The sequence below is a fragment of the Oryctolagus cuniculus genome, chromosome 3, assembly GCF_964237555.1.
Source record: "Oryctolagus cuniculus chromosome 3, mOryCun1.1, whole genome shotgun sequence".
Taxonomy (NCBI): domain Eukaryota; kingdom Metazoa; phylum Chordata; class Mammalia; order Lagomorpha; family Leporidae; genus Oryctolagus; species Oryctolagus cuniculus.
Window position 1 is genome coordinate 60,250,690 of NC_091434.1, and position 12,208 is coordinate 60,262,897.

Here is a 12,208-nt window from a genome sequence, read left to right on the forward strand (position 1 = left end):
ACAGCTGCAGAGTCAGCAGGTGAGTAGCTGCTCTCATAGACCCTGCCCTTACCTTCCTCATGATGCCACCAAATCTGCAGGGCCAGCCCTCTTCTTCCTGAGCCACCTCACTCCCAGGAGATGCTAAGGACCTCACACTTGCAGCTTGTGTGCTAAGGCTGAGGACTCCAATGTACTTAGTCCTAGTGGTGGGGTTTAGGGAAGCAGGTGGCCTACTCAATGCAGTCCCCAGACCGTGGGAGTAGCTGGGTGAGGGAGGTAAAGGTGCAAGTGCCTTGGGCCAATCCCCACATCTGCAGAGGCCACAGTATCAGAGATGAGCCTGGCCACAGGTAAAAGCAGAGCCCAGCCTAGCTGTGGAAGTGGGAATCCCTTTCCACCTGCACACCGTGCAGAAAGGTTCAAGGTCCTGAGGCCTGACTCCAAGGCTTGAGGACTGGAGCTCATCAAATTCTCCTCCCTCAAACTGGACAAGTTGGGGACTTTGATGTTAAGACCGCCGATGTTGCTGTTCCATGGGCCTCAGACAATTGATGCTCATGGCACAAATGGCCCACGCAGGGGCTGCAAGGCTATCCACGGATTTCTCCAACCTGTTTTGGGCTTCAGGCTGGGCTCAGATCTCATTATGTTTGTTTCCAGCACCATGCTCCCCATCACCACTTCCTGGAGGATGTAGTGCACCTTATCCATATGGAAGATCAAATCCAAATCACACACTTTCAAAACACTTATCCAGGGTCACCACAGAAAGCTGGACGAGTTCCAAGAACCCAAGTTCACTCTGACGAATCCACACAAATTACAGAGTGGAGTGTAGCATAGTGCTGGTCGATTGGTTTGTAGTCAGGGCCACCAAGCAAACTTCCACCCTCCAAGAAGTTACAGATGTCAGCATCCCGCTTGAGGACTAGATGGAAAGTCTCTACAACAACCTGCTGCTGAATTTCTTCTGGGAAACACAGGTAGAAGCGGACTGGCTGTGGCCTTTCTGTGGTTACTGAAAACCAGAATTGCCCATCATTCTTTTTTTTAAAAAAAGTTATTTGAAAGCCAGAGTTATACAAAGAGAGGAGAGGCAGAGAGAGAGAGAGAGAGAGAGAGAGAGAGAGAAAGGCGAAAGGCCTTCCATCTGCTAGGTCAATCCTCAAATGGCTGAAATGGCTGGAGCTGGGCCAATCTGAAGGCAGGATCCAGGAGTTTCTTCCCAGACTCTCGTGCAGCTGCAGGAATCCAAGCACTTGGCCATCATCCACTGCTTTCCCAGGCCATAGCAGAGCACTGGATCAGAAGAGGAGCAACTGGGACAAGAACCAGCGCCCATATGGGATGCCGGCACTGCAGGCAGTGGCTTTACCCACTACACCACAGCACCGACCCCCATCATGCCATTTTCAAGCATCTTTCTTCCTTGAAAAAATTCTTAAAACAAAAACTCATCTGAAAGTCTGTTCACTGTAATTGTATTATTCAACAAATTTAGAAAAAATAGTATGTTGTTTTGAGTAAATAAATCTTAAAAAGTACTCCTTAAAAGACACAGTGATAGAGAAGAGAGGCAGATTTTCCATCTGACGGTCCACTCTCCAGATAGCTGCAATAGTCTGGGCTCAGGCCAAAGCCAGGAGCCAAGAACTCCATCCTGGTCTCCCATATGATTGGTAGGGGCTAAGCGCCTGGGCCCTACTCTGCCTTTCTTGGTGCATTAGCAGGGAGCTAGATTCGAACTGGAACAGCGAACACTCAAAACAGCGCTCTTACATGGTTACAAGCATTGCAAGCAGCAAGCGGCAGCTCAACCTGATGCACTACAATATCAGCTCCTTAAGGGGTGCTTTTAAGACTATGAAGTAAATCAAAGAATCATAACTTTTTAAAAAAATATTCTATATTGTTGGATAGATATTGTATGTTGTATGTAGATATATATGAGATGGCATAGAGGAAATTGTATAAATTAAGACACTGTTACAGACATGGAATTACAGCCCGATGATTTTAGTTGAGAGAGCTCTTTCTAGGCTTGAAGGGTAGAGTTAAACCCTAAAGCTGCATCTGGGTAGTAGTCACAAGACAGGATTTTAATTGAGGAAAATAAAAATATGCAAAGAATAGATGCAATGTAACATCTATTATCAAGTACAAGGAACATAAAAATAAGCAGGAACAAATGTGAATTTGAAGTCAGTGTTCTCCACTTATCTTTACTTTCTAGGATTAAGTTGTCATTTTTCTACTCATCTGATCCATCTTTTTTTCCCCTGTCAACTGCATTTTATGTGATCTGGTGAAAGATAAAAAACTATCCAGTTAATGTTTTCCCTTAAAGTAGTATATTAAATTTAATTAAAGCAATGTATTTATAGATTTCCCTCCACCCTCCATTAGAGGCTGCAGCCTTAGTCCATTTTCTGCTGTTCCAACACAAAAGCGGACCTGATCATTTATAAAGGAAAAGTTTATTTCTGGAGACTCTGAGCCTAAGACTGGGTAGTTGTATCTGGTGAGGACCCTATGCTGTGTTGTAACAAAGCAGATTAGCAGAAGAGCCAGCAAAACACAAGGGGTGGCATTGCCTTTTTTAACAAGCTGCTATTGAGGTGACTAATCCAGTCCCTTGAGAAGCATCCTACTCTAGTGGGAAAGATATTAATCCCTCCTAACAACTTGCCAACCTCTTAAAGTCCCAGCTCCCAAAAACTGCTACCTTGGGAATTAGGCTCTGACATGATTTTAGGGAAGACTAACTAATTTCAACATGAATTTCAGAGGGGACAAAGCATTGTCCTTTAATTCTTTATAAATAAGACAATCTTTAGTTGTTATGCAGTGTATAATTCTATATCATTTTCTGGGCCTGCATAAACATGTTTAATGGGTAAATAATACTGAATCATAATATCAGTCAGTTTAAAAGCCAAGTAATACTTGTTACATATTCTCTGGCACATATTTTCCTCATTTTTTCCCATAGAATACCTTAAGGTAAAGAAAAAACACAAGTTACAGTGGCACCAGGAACCAGGGCTGACATTGTCTGGGTTATGGGTGTAGTCCTCTCAAAAGCATGGTAAATTAGCCTGGTTGGCAATTGCAATGAAAGAAATAAGGTCCTGATATTGGCCAATATCAGTCTTCCACCCCCGTTTTCTCCAGCTACTACCACATCATGGTTCATTTCCAGACATAGTACTGATCAGTTTTCCTTCTGTTCTATGGCTATTGTTCTTGGAGGGAGTTGGGTACTGTGCCATTTCACCCTATTAAATTCAGAGTTTGCAGCCTTAGACATCAAGCACACAAGAAGAGGGTGGAGTAGGAAGGTGAGCGAACTCTGAGTGTTTCATGGAAAGTTCTAGAACCTCAAAGCAGTCTGGATAGGTTTCTTTTATATGTTGACCTGTAAGTTTATGGATCTACCTTTTGAAAGTTGAATTCGAAGGTTCTCGGTACACACCATGGCCTGTGTTCTGCTGTTCGGTTGTTTCGGGAAGCTGTGATCTGAGAACCACCTCTTCACTCCTGGTTCCTTCCAGTTCACTAAAGTTAGAGACCAGTTCAGCCACAGTAAAGTATTTTTGGCGTCTTTCAGATTTTCAGTTGTGGTGAGTATTTAAGTTGTCGAAATGTGCCATGATTGTTATTTTGGGGTTTATTTTTCTTGGACAGTTTTTGTTATTCTTCTCAGCAGTGATAAGTGTTCCTAGGAGATTACAGTAGTCCCCATTTTCCTTAGGAAGTCTGTTCTGAGATTACTAATGGCTGCCTGAAGCAACAGATGGTATTGAACCTTGTGTATCCTTATATGTTATCTTGTGCATATATAACTAACTATGTGCCTATATAACTATGCCTGTGCATATATAACTATGATAAAATTTAATTTATAAATTAGGCAGAGTAAGGTGTTAATAATAGATGTACAATTTGGGACATGCTCAATCAGACTTGCCCCAAATGGTGGAGTTAGAAACGTGCCAGGGGATCCCAATACAATCCCATCAAGGTGGCATGTACCAATGCCATCTCACTAGTCCAAGTGATCAATCTCAGTTCACAATTGATCACACTGATAGGTCTAAGAGTCAAAGGGATCACACAAACAAGACTAGTGTCTGCTAATACTAACTGATAGAATCAAAAAGGGAGAGAACAATCCATCATGGGAAGCAGGATACACAGCGGACTCATAGAATGGCAGATGTCCTAAATAGCACTCTGGCCTCAGAATCAGCCCTTAAGGCATTCAGATCTGGCTGAAGAGCCCATTAGAGTATTTTAGGCATGGAAAGCCAAGACACTCTGGCAAAAAAAAAAAAAAAAAAACCTAAATGAAAGATCTCTGTGAGTGAGATCCCAGTGGAAGGAACGGGGCCAACAAAGAAGGAGGTACCTTTCTCTGAAGGGATGAGAGAACTTCCACTTTGACTATGACCCTGTCAGTATAAGATCGAAGTTGGCAAACTCAAAAGGCTTCCATAGCCTTGGCAACTCATGACTAGAGCCTAGGGAGATTTCTGACGCCATAAACAAGAGTGTCAAATTGTTAAGTTAACAACAGGAGTCCCTGTGTACTTATTTCTCATGTGGGATCTGTCCTTAATGTGTTGTCCAATGTGAAGTAATGCTATAACTAGTACTGAAACAGTATTTTACACTTAGTGTTTCTGTGTGGGTGCAAACTGATGAAATCTTTACTTAATATATACTGAATCGATCTTCTGTATATGAAGAGAATTGAAAATGAATCCTGATGTGAATGGAATGGGAGAGGGAGTGGGAGATGGGAGGGAAGTTATGGAGGGGGAAGCCATTGTAATCCATAAACTGTACTTTCTAAATTTATATTTACTAAATAAAAAAATAAAAATAAAAAAATAGCAGAACAGAATAATTGTAAGTCTACTGCAATAACAGTTACATGAATATGTTCCTGCTTTCTCTCTCTGAAAGGGTTATTTGCACTGTGATACTGTGGCAGTTGATTTGATTGCTGAGACAGCTACTAAGTGACTGCTGGGTGTGTAACATATACAGCATGGTTACACCATACAAAGAACGATTCACACCTTGGACAGCTCAGGATAGGACAGCATGAGATTTTAATTACACTCCTCAAGGCTGTAGAACAAATTATTTCTGGAATATTCTCCTTAATATTTTCAGACCACGGTTGACCATGGATAAGTGAAACTGTGGAAAGTGAAACTGCAGACAAGGGGGAGGAACGGATGTATTATTTTTCTGTCTTGCTTATGTTAGAGCAGAAAAAGGAAAAAAATACTCACTAAGTAGTAGCAACTTAATATTTTGTGGTTAGAAAATCGACTCCAAGGAGAGTAACACTGATCAACCCACAGTCTGCCTTTGCCTCAGCCCCATTCTCCAACAGCAAGGTTTCTTATTTCTAAATTCCTGCCACTTTTTAAAAGACTTCTCTTTCTATTTTCTTATACTGCTCTTTCAAGAATTGGTGTCATCTGGGGCTAGCACTGGGGCACAGTGGGTTAAACCACAGCATGCAATTCCAGCATTGCATATCAGAGTGCTAGTTCAAGTTCCAGCTGCTCCATTTCTAATACAGGTTCCTGTTAATGTGCCTGGGACAGCAATGGAAGACAAGGGCACCTGCCACCCACGTGGAAGACCTGCATGGAGTTCCTGTCTCCTGCCCCGACCTAGCTGTTGCAGTCATTTGGGAAGTGAACCAGCAAATGGAACATAACTCTCTTGCTCACTCATTCCCTTCTTTCCCTACCCTGTTGCTCTGCTTTTTGAATACATAGAATCCTAAAAAATTAGTATTATTCTGCAGTTTGAACCAAATTATGTTATGCAAGACGAATTTATATTATCAGAAGTATACTCAGAAAAATTCCTGAAGAGGCTTGGAAGAAATGTTTGTTGAACAGTTTGGAATATGGCAGTGAGACAGCAAAGGGCAGGCTCAGGTACACACAAAAATAGATGACATAGACTGGCCTTCCACAGGGGTGTTTCCTCTTAACACTAGGGCAGGTAACAAGATGAGTGGAGATAGGCAACGGACTAGAACAGCTGGGCTCTTGCAGTCTGCCAGCTCTCAGCCCTCTTGGAGCACCCTCACCTTCCTCATCCCAGGGTCTCTGGAACACTTACCATATTCCCCTCATCACCCTTGGGTCTTTAGGTTCTGAAAGTCATGGCCCATCTGTCTGGTTATCTCCCTCAGCCATTCCACACACACTTCTGGGGACTTTGATGGTTGCAGACTCCTGAGTGACACCCTGAGAACCTTGACCTGGAGCATGTTTGAATTGACTGGTAGGAATGGTGGAAGGGAGAAGTGTGAGGTCTGTGGATATGCTATATTCTAGACTATCATGGCTTTAGAAAATCTTATGGCTTTCTTCCATCATTAAAAAAAAACATGAAATTTCTCATTAACCTATCTTGGGTGAGTTTCTCCCACTGAATGCAGAATGGTAAATATACCACAGATGATTATTATAAAATAAAGTTTGCATTGCAGGTGAACATAAACATGAAGTGTGAGAAGATGAGAATCACTTGAATAAATAAGGGATCATGTCCTGTTCTGTTCTCCATGGGTTACTAAATTGGAACTGTGCTAAATGTGCTGTGGTAGAAACCTACAATAACATTTCTTAGAGACATATCCTGAACAGCAGCCTTTTAATAAATAACAAAAAGTTTTATTTTTGATGGGCTAATTCCAAATTAAGGTAAACTGCAAGACTGTCTATATATTCATACTTTTAGCTTTTTTCAAGGCTTAAAGTGACCAGCAAGATAGAATACCGTTATTGCAACCTCTTTGTTAAGAAGAATTGTTTTGGAATAGGGTCAGGAGGATGCAGCATGTCTTTTCAGTGTCATACCGGGGTGCTGTTAATGTGGCCAAATGTCCCAGGACTTCTCTGATTTTATCTCTGAGAGTCCAGTGTCTGGGAAACTCCTTAGTTCTTGGAAAACAGGACAAGTGGTCATCTCACACTCTCAAGAATTAAGTGCCTGTGAGACGCACATTTGTTTGGCTTTATTATTTACAGTTTAAGGTCGCTGGCTTGACGAAGTTACATGATTCATAGACCTTGTCTGGTAAGGATGAAAATAAGTTGTTTAATAGTAAAGATAGCCCAAAAGGTTATTTTTATTGCCTTATTGCACATTACCTAATTTTGCATCAATGTGCACTTGAAGTCTTGTTTAAACATTCCTGTAAAAAATTCTTACACATATCCAACCTCAAGATGTTTTACTGTTATTAGTTCTCTCATTAATGAGTTAATAAATCCTTGCAATGTATTAATATTTGGCTAATTCATTTTAAAAATGTGTATTTTGGTGTCACTAAAGATGACTAGTCTATCATGGGACTAGAACTCGGTGTGCCGGCACCACAGGCAGAGGAGTAGCCTATTGAGCCACGGCGCCAGCCATAATTTCAGTATAGGTCTTTTAATCATATTTTAGCCAACACACACATTTCTGTAACCTTTAGTTTACTCATCTCCAAGTATAATACAGCTTTTATGATGATCAAATAGTATTATATACATTATAAAAAGTATCAATATATTTATGTATATTTCTGTTTTACATTATGGATATCAATTCATTAAGAAGTTTCTTCCCATGGACTTGTCAATACCTAAGAAATTATTTCTATTATTTTCATCAATGCATTTTTTGGAACAGTCTACAGGATTAAATGCAATGCATTATGGTTCAATACATGGTTTGCTATCACATTTCAGTCTTTTATTCCTATATCATTATTCAGAATTAAATGATTTTATATTTTTGGGGAAACCATCATTTTTTTTTGTTTAAGATTCATATTTATTTCAATGTTATGCAAAGCACAAAATATTATTATCAATATTCTTATTCTGCATTCTTTATTGCTTCTCCATCATCCCAACCACTTCTGCTGGGTCTTAGTCCACCTGAACGAGGATGGACTGGGTCCGAAGAAAGGTAAGTGTGCCGCTCGCCTGTTCCCCAGCCTGCTGATCCCAGAGACAATCAGATGCAGCAGGGAGTCAAGTCAAGCAAGCAAGAACTCAGTTTATTGCACGTGTAGCAGAGCCTTTTAAAGCACAAGACCACAGGATTACTGGGGCAGGGCATAAGGACCAATCAATTACTTAAGAGGTCATTTTACAGGGTGACTTTTTACAGGACCAGTCATATGTCTGCACACTCATCATCAGTTGTCACCTCCCCTGATGCTGCGCAGCCAATCAGCTTTGGTGGTAAATGACCTTTGGGCACTGCCCACCTTACTTCCTTTGGGTGCCATCTTTGAATTGCCTCCTGTGCCTAATTTCCCACACACTTCATCATTTCCCCCAATTTGAGGGCTGAATAACCCCAGATTCTCCATAGATTAATTCACTTATACAGTCATGTAATCTTATTTGTATACATTTTTAAATTATTTGTTCATTCATTTGAGCTGCAGAAACAGACAGGGAGATTCCATCTGCTAATTCACTCCTCAAATGCCCAGAATTACCAGGGCTGAACTATGATAAAGCTGGGATCCAGGAACTCAATCCAGGTATCTAATGTACCTGGCAAGGACTCAATTATGGGAGCAATCACTTCCTGTCTCCTGGGGTCTGCATTAGCAGAATGCTGGAATCAGGAGAGGAGATGGAACTCTTCTGGTTTGCAATCATTCACTGCCCCATTTTTTTTATTTTTTATTTATTTTTATCTTTTATTTAATGAATATAAATTTCCAAAGTACGATTTATGGATTACAATGGCTTCTCCCCCATACCGTCCCTCCCACCCACAACCCTCCCCTTTCCCACTCCCTCTCCCCTTCCATTCACGTCAAGATTCATTTTCGATTATCTTAATATACAGAAGATCAGCTTAGTATACATTAAGTAAGGATTTCAACAGTTTGCTCCCACACAGAAACATAAAGTGAAAAATAATAGATGATTTTTTTAAATGATGATGAAATCAGATCAGACCTATTGTCATGTTTAATCCCAGTGAGGGTCAAGTTGGGAATTGATAATTTCTTTTTTTTTTTTTACAGAAGATCAGTTTAGTATACATTAAGTAAAGATTTCAACCGTTTGCACCCCCATAGAAACACAAAGTGAAATATACTGTTTGAGTACTCATTATAGCATTAAGCCTCAATGTACAGCACATTAAGGACAGAGATCCTACATGAGGAGTAAGTGCACCGTGACTCCTGTTGTTGACTTTACAAATTGACACTCCTGTTTATGGCATCAGTATTCTCCCTATGCACCAGTCATGAGTTTCCAAGGCTATGGAAGCCCCTTGAGTTCTCCGACTCTCATCTTGTTTAGACAAGGTCATAGTCAAAGTGGAGGTTCTCTCCTCCCTTCAGAGAAAGGTACCTCCTTCTTTGAAGACCTGTTCTTTCCACTGGGATCTCACTCACAGAGATCTTTTGGCCAGAGTGTCTTGGCTTTCCATGCCTGAAATACTCTCATGGGCTTTTCAGCCAGATCCGAGTGCCTTTAGGGCTGATTCTGAGGCCAGAGTGCTATTTAGGACATCTGCCATTCTATGAGTCTGCTGAGTATCTCACTTCCCATGTTGGATCACTCTCCCCTTTATTTATTCTATCGGTTAGTGTTAGCAGGTACTAGACTTGTTTATGTGTTCCCTTTGACTCTTAGTCCTTTCATTATGATCAATTGTGAACTGAAATTGATCACTTGGAATAGTGAGATGGCATTGGTACATGCCACCTTGATGGGATTGAATTGGAATCCCCTGGAAACCATAATTTTTAAGCATACTATCTTGCATTGTTCTTATTGAATTTGATCACACTGAATTCAGAGTATTTTTCTAATTTTTAGCATCAGTCTGAATTCTTCCCCCATAACTTGGTCTCAGAACATTTTTTATTATCTTTTGTGAAGATATATATATATATCTTTTGTGAATATACATAGAACAAGCTAAAAAATACTTCATAAAAACATCCAGCTTTCTAGACTTACAGGATCTGAGAAAACATTAATGATATCATGAAGGACATTTGAATCTAACACTAATTTCTTTCTATGTTATGTATGTTGGACATTTCTGAGCTCTTGAACATAATTACTCCGCTAACTGCCAAAGACTTCCAGTCATGCAGCAGAAAGAAGATAATTCACAGGTTGATGTTTCCAAATTTACCAAAAATTATTGAAACACCCCGAAAGTTTTCTCCACCTTAATGTTTTTCATGATATTTTATAATTACTTTCAAATGTCATGAAACTCAGGATAGGCAGCAGAGTGACAAATGACGTTATTATACTTCAGCACAAATGCAACATGGAGTTAGTGGAGAAGAGATTACTCCTGGGGTCAGACAGTCTTGGGTACAAATCCAAGCACTGCCGCTTGCTAGATATGATTTCCAGTGAGTTGCTTTATCTCTAGTAAAAGTAGTTTACTCAGATGTAAAGTGGGGTTAACAACAGTTCTCACCTATAAACAGTACACACCAGAGTATCTGGCACATAGTGTCCAATAAATTTAAAATGATTATATTATTGAATGAATTACCAACTTATAACAAATGTGTTTTACAACATTGGAAAACTTAGAATGATCAGATATTGGTAGGGAAGCGAGACTTCTCTCGCCTTTCTGCCTTCCTAAATATTACCAAACTGCACTTTGATTCGGAAAAGGCAACTGGCAGAGTAAATGTTTGCAATCCGTTCAAGGAGAAGGGCATGGATGGACATCAGTGAAGACACCGTAAACTGTGCCTGTAACCCACAAGAAATTAAAGGATGGGATGTGGGTCAAAGGCCAGGTAGACCTTCATTACTCCCCAGAGATGCAGTCACTTTCCACTTTGAGATACCAAACCTGCGCGGAAGAAATGACAGAGTCTCCAAAATGAAACAAGAAATAACTTTTGAAGGACATACACCATGTAGTAGTGGTAAAGCCTCAATTCTTTCACCTAATTAAGACCATATAGGACACAGGTTAATCCGCTCAAGAGGAAATCTATTTAAATACATATGACCAGCAAAATAAAAAGATTTTGGCTTATAAAGACAATTTCCCCCCACATGGCTTAGTCTCTCACCTCAGCTCTAATCTGTAATTATTGATCGAAGGTGAACATCTATTTCCGACCAATGTTTAATGTTTAGATCAAGAAATCAGCAAATGGTCACTTGCAGGATGATTGTAGCACCACAGACTGTTTCATACAGCCAGGCTTTATATTTTTAAAGGGTTGGGAACCAAAAACAGCAACCAGAGATGATGCAGCAGAGTCTATTAATGGTCTGAAAGCCTAAAATGTGCAGCTGAAAACAAGGACCCAGGCATTCAGACAAACGGAGAAATGGGTGATGGCGAAGATCTGGAGAGTCAAGTCAACTCCATTCCCGGCTGTGATCTCCTGGACCGTGCTGCCTCATGAGCACAGCTGGGAGATGGGGTTCTAGTCCTTTCATCCAGAGTCCCTTAGTGGTGTACTTCTCCATATTTCCTGACTTTCTGGTTCCTTTCCCTTTTTATCCTCATGTAAAGTAAGTTTTAGTTTTAAAGGAAACAAGCTATAAGAAAAAGGAAAATGTTTAGCCAACCCCTGCCTTAGATCTAAACTCACAAGCTCAATTAAGAGCCTTTTAGGCTGGCGCCGCGGCTCACTAGGCTAATCCTCTGCCTACGGCGCCGGCACACCGGGTTCTAGTCCTGGTTGGGGCGCCGGATTCTGTCCTGGTTGCCCCTCTTCCAGGCCAGCTCTCTGCTGTGGCCCGGGAAGGCAGTGGAGGATGGCCCAAGTGCTTGGGCCCTGTACCCACATGGGAGACCAGGAAGAAGCACCTGGCTCCTGGCTTTGGATCAACGCTGTGCACAGGCCGCAGGGCGCCGCCCTCAGTGGCCACTGGAGGGTGAACCAACGGAAAAGGAAGGCCTTTCTCTCTGTCTCTCTCACTGTCCACTCTGCCTGTCCAAAAAAAAAAAAAAAAAAACCTTTTAGAACAAGGATCAGCCAACTTTTCCTTTTTAGAGTTTGTGGGCCAAATTGTGTCTGTTGCAAATGCTCACTTGGCCACTAAATGATATTATGGGGGGCTGGTGCTGTTGCGCAGCAGGTTAACACCTGGCCTGAAGCGTCAGCATCCATATGGGCACTGGTTCTAGTCCCGGCTGCTCCACTTCCGATCCAGCTCTC

At 41.2% G+C, this 12,208-nt stretch overlaps 1 pseudogene; it reads right to left on the bottom strand.

Moving 5' to 3' along the window:
* Positions 1 to 216: 216 nt before the first annotated feature.
* Positions 217 to 12,208, bottom strand: part of LOC138848865 (AP-3 complex subunit sigma-2 pseudogene) — a 104,843-nt pseudogene continuing 92,851 nt past the window's right edge.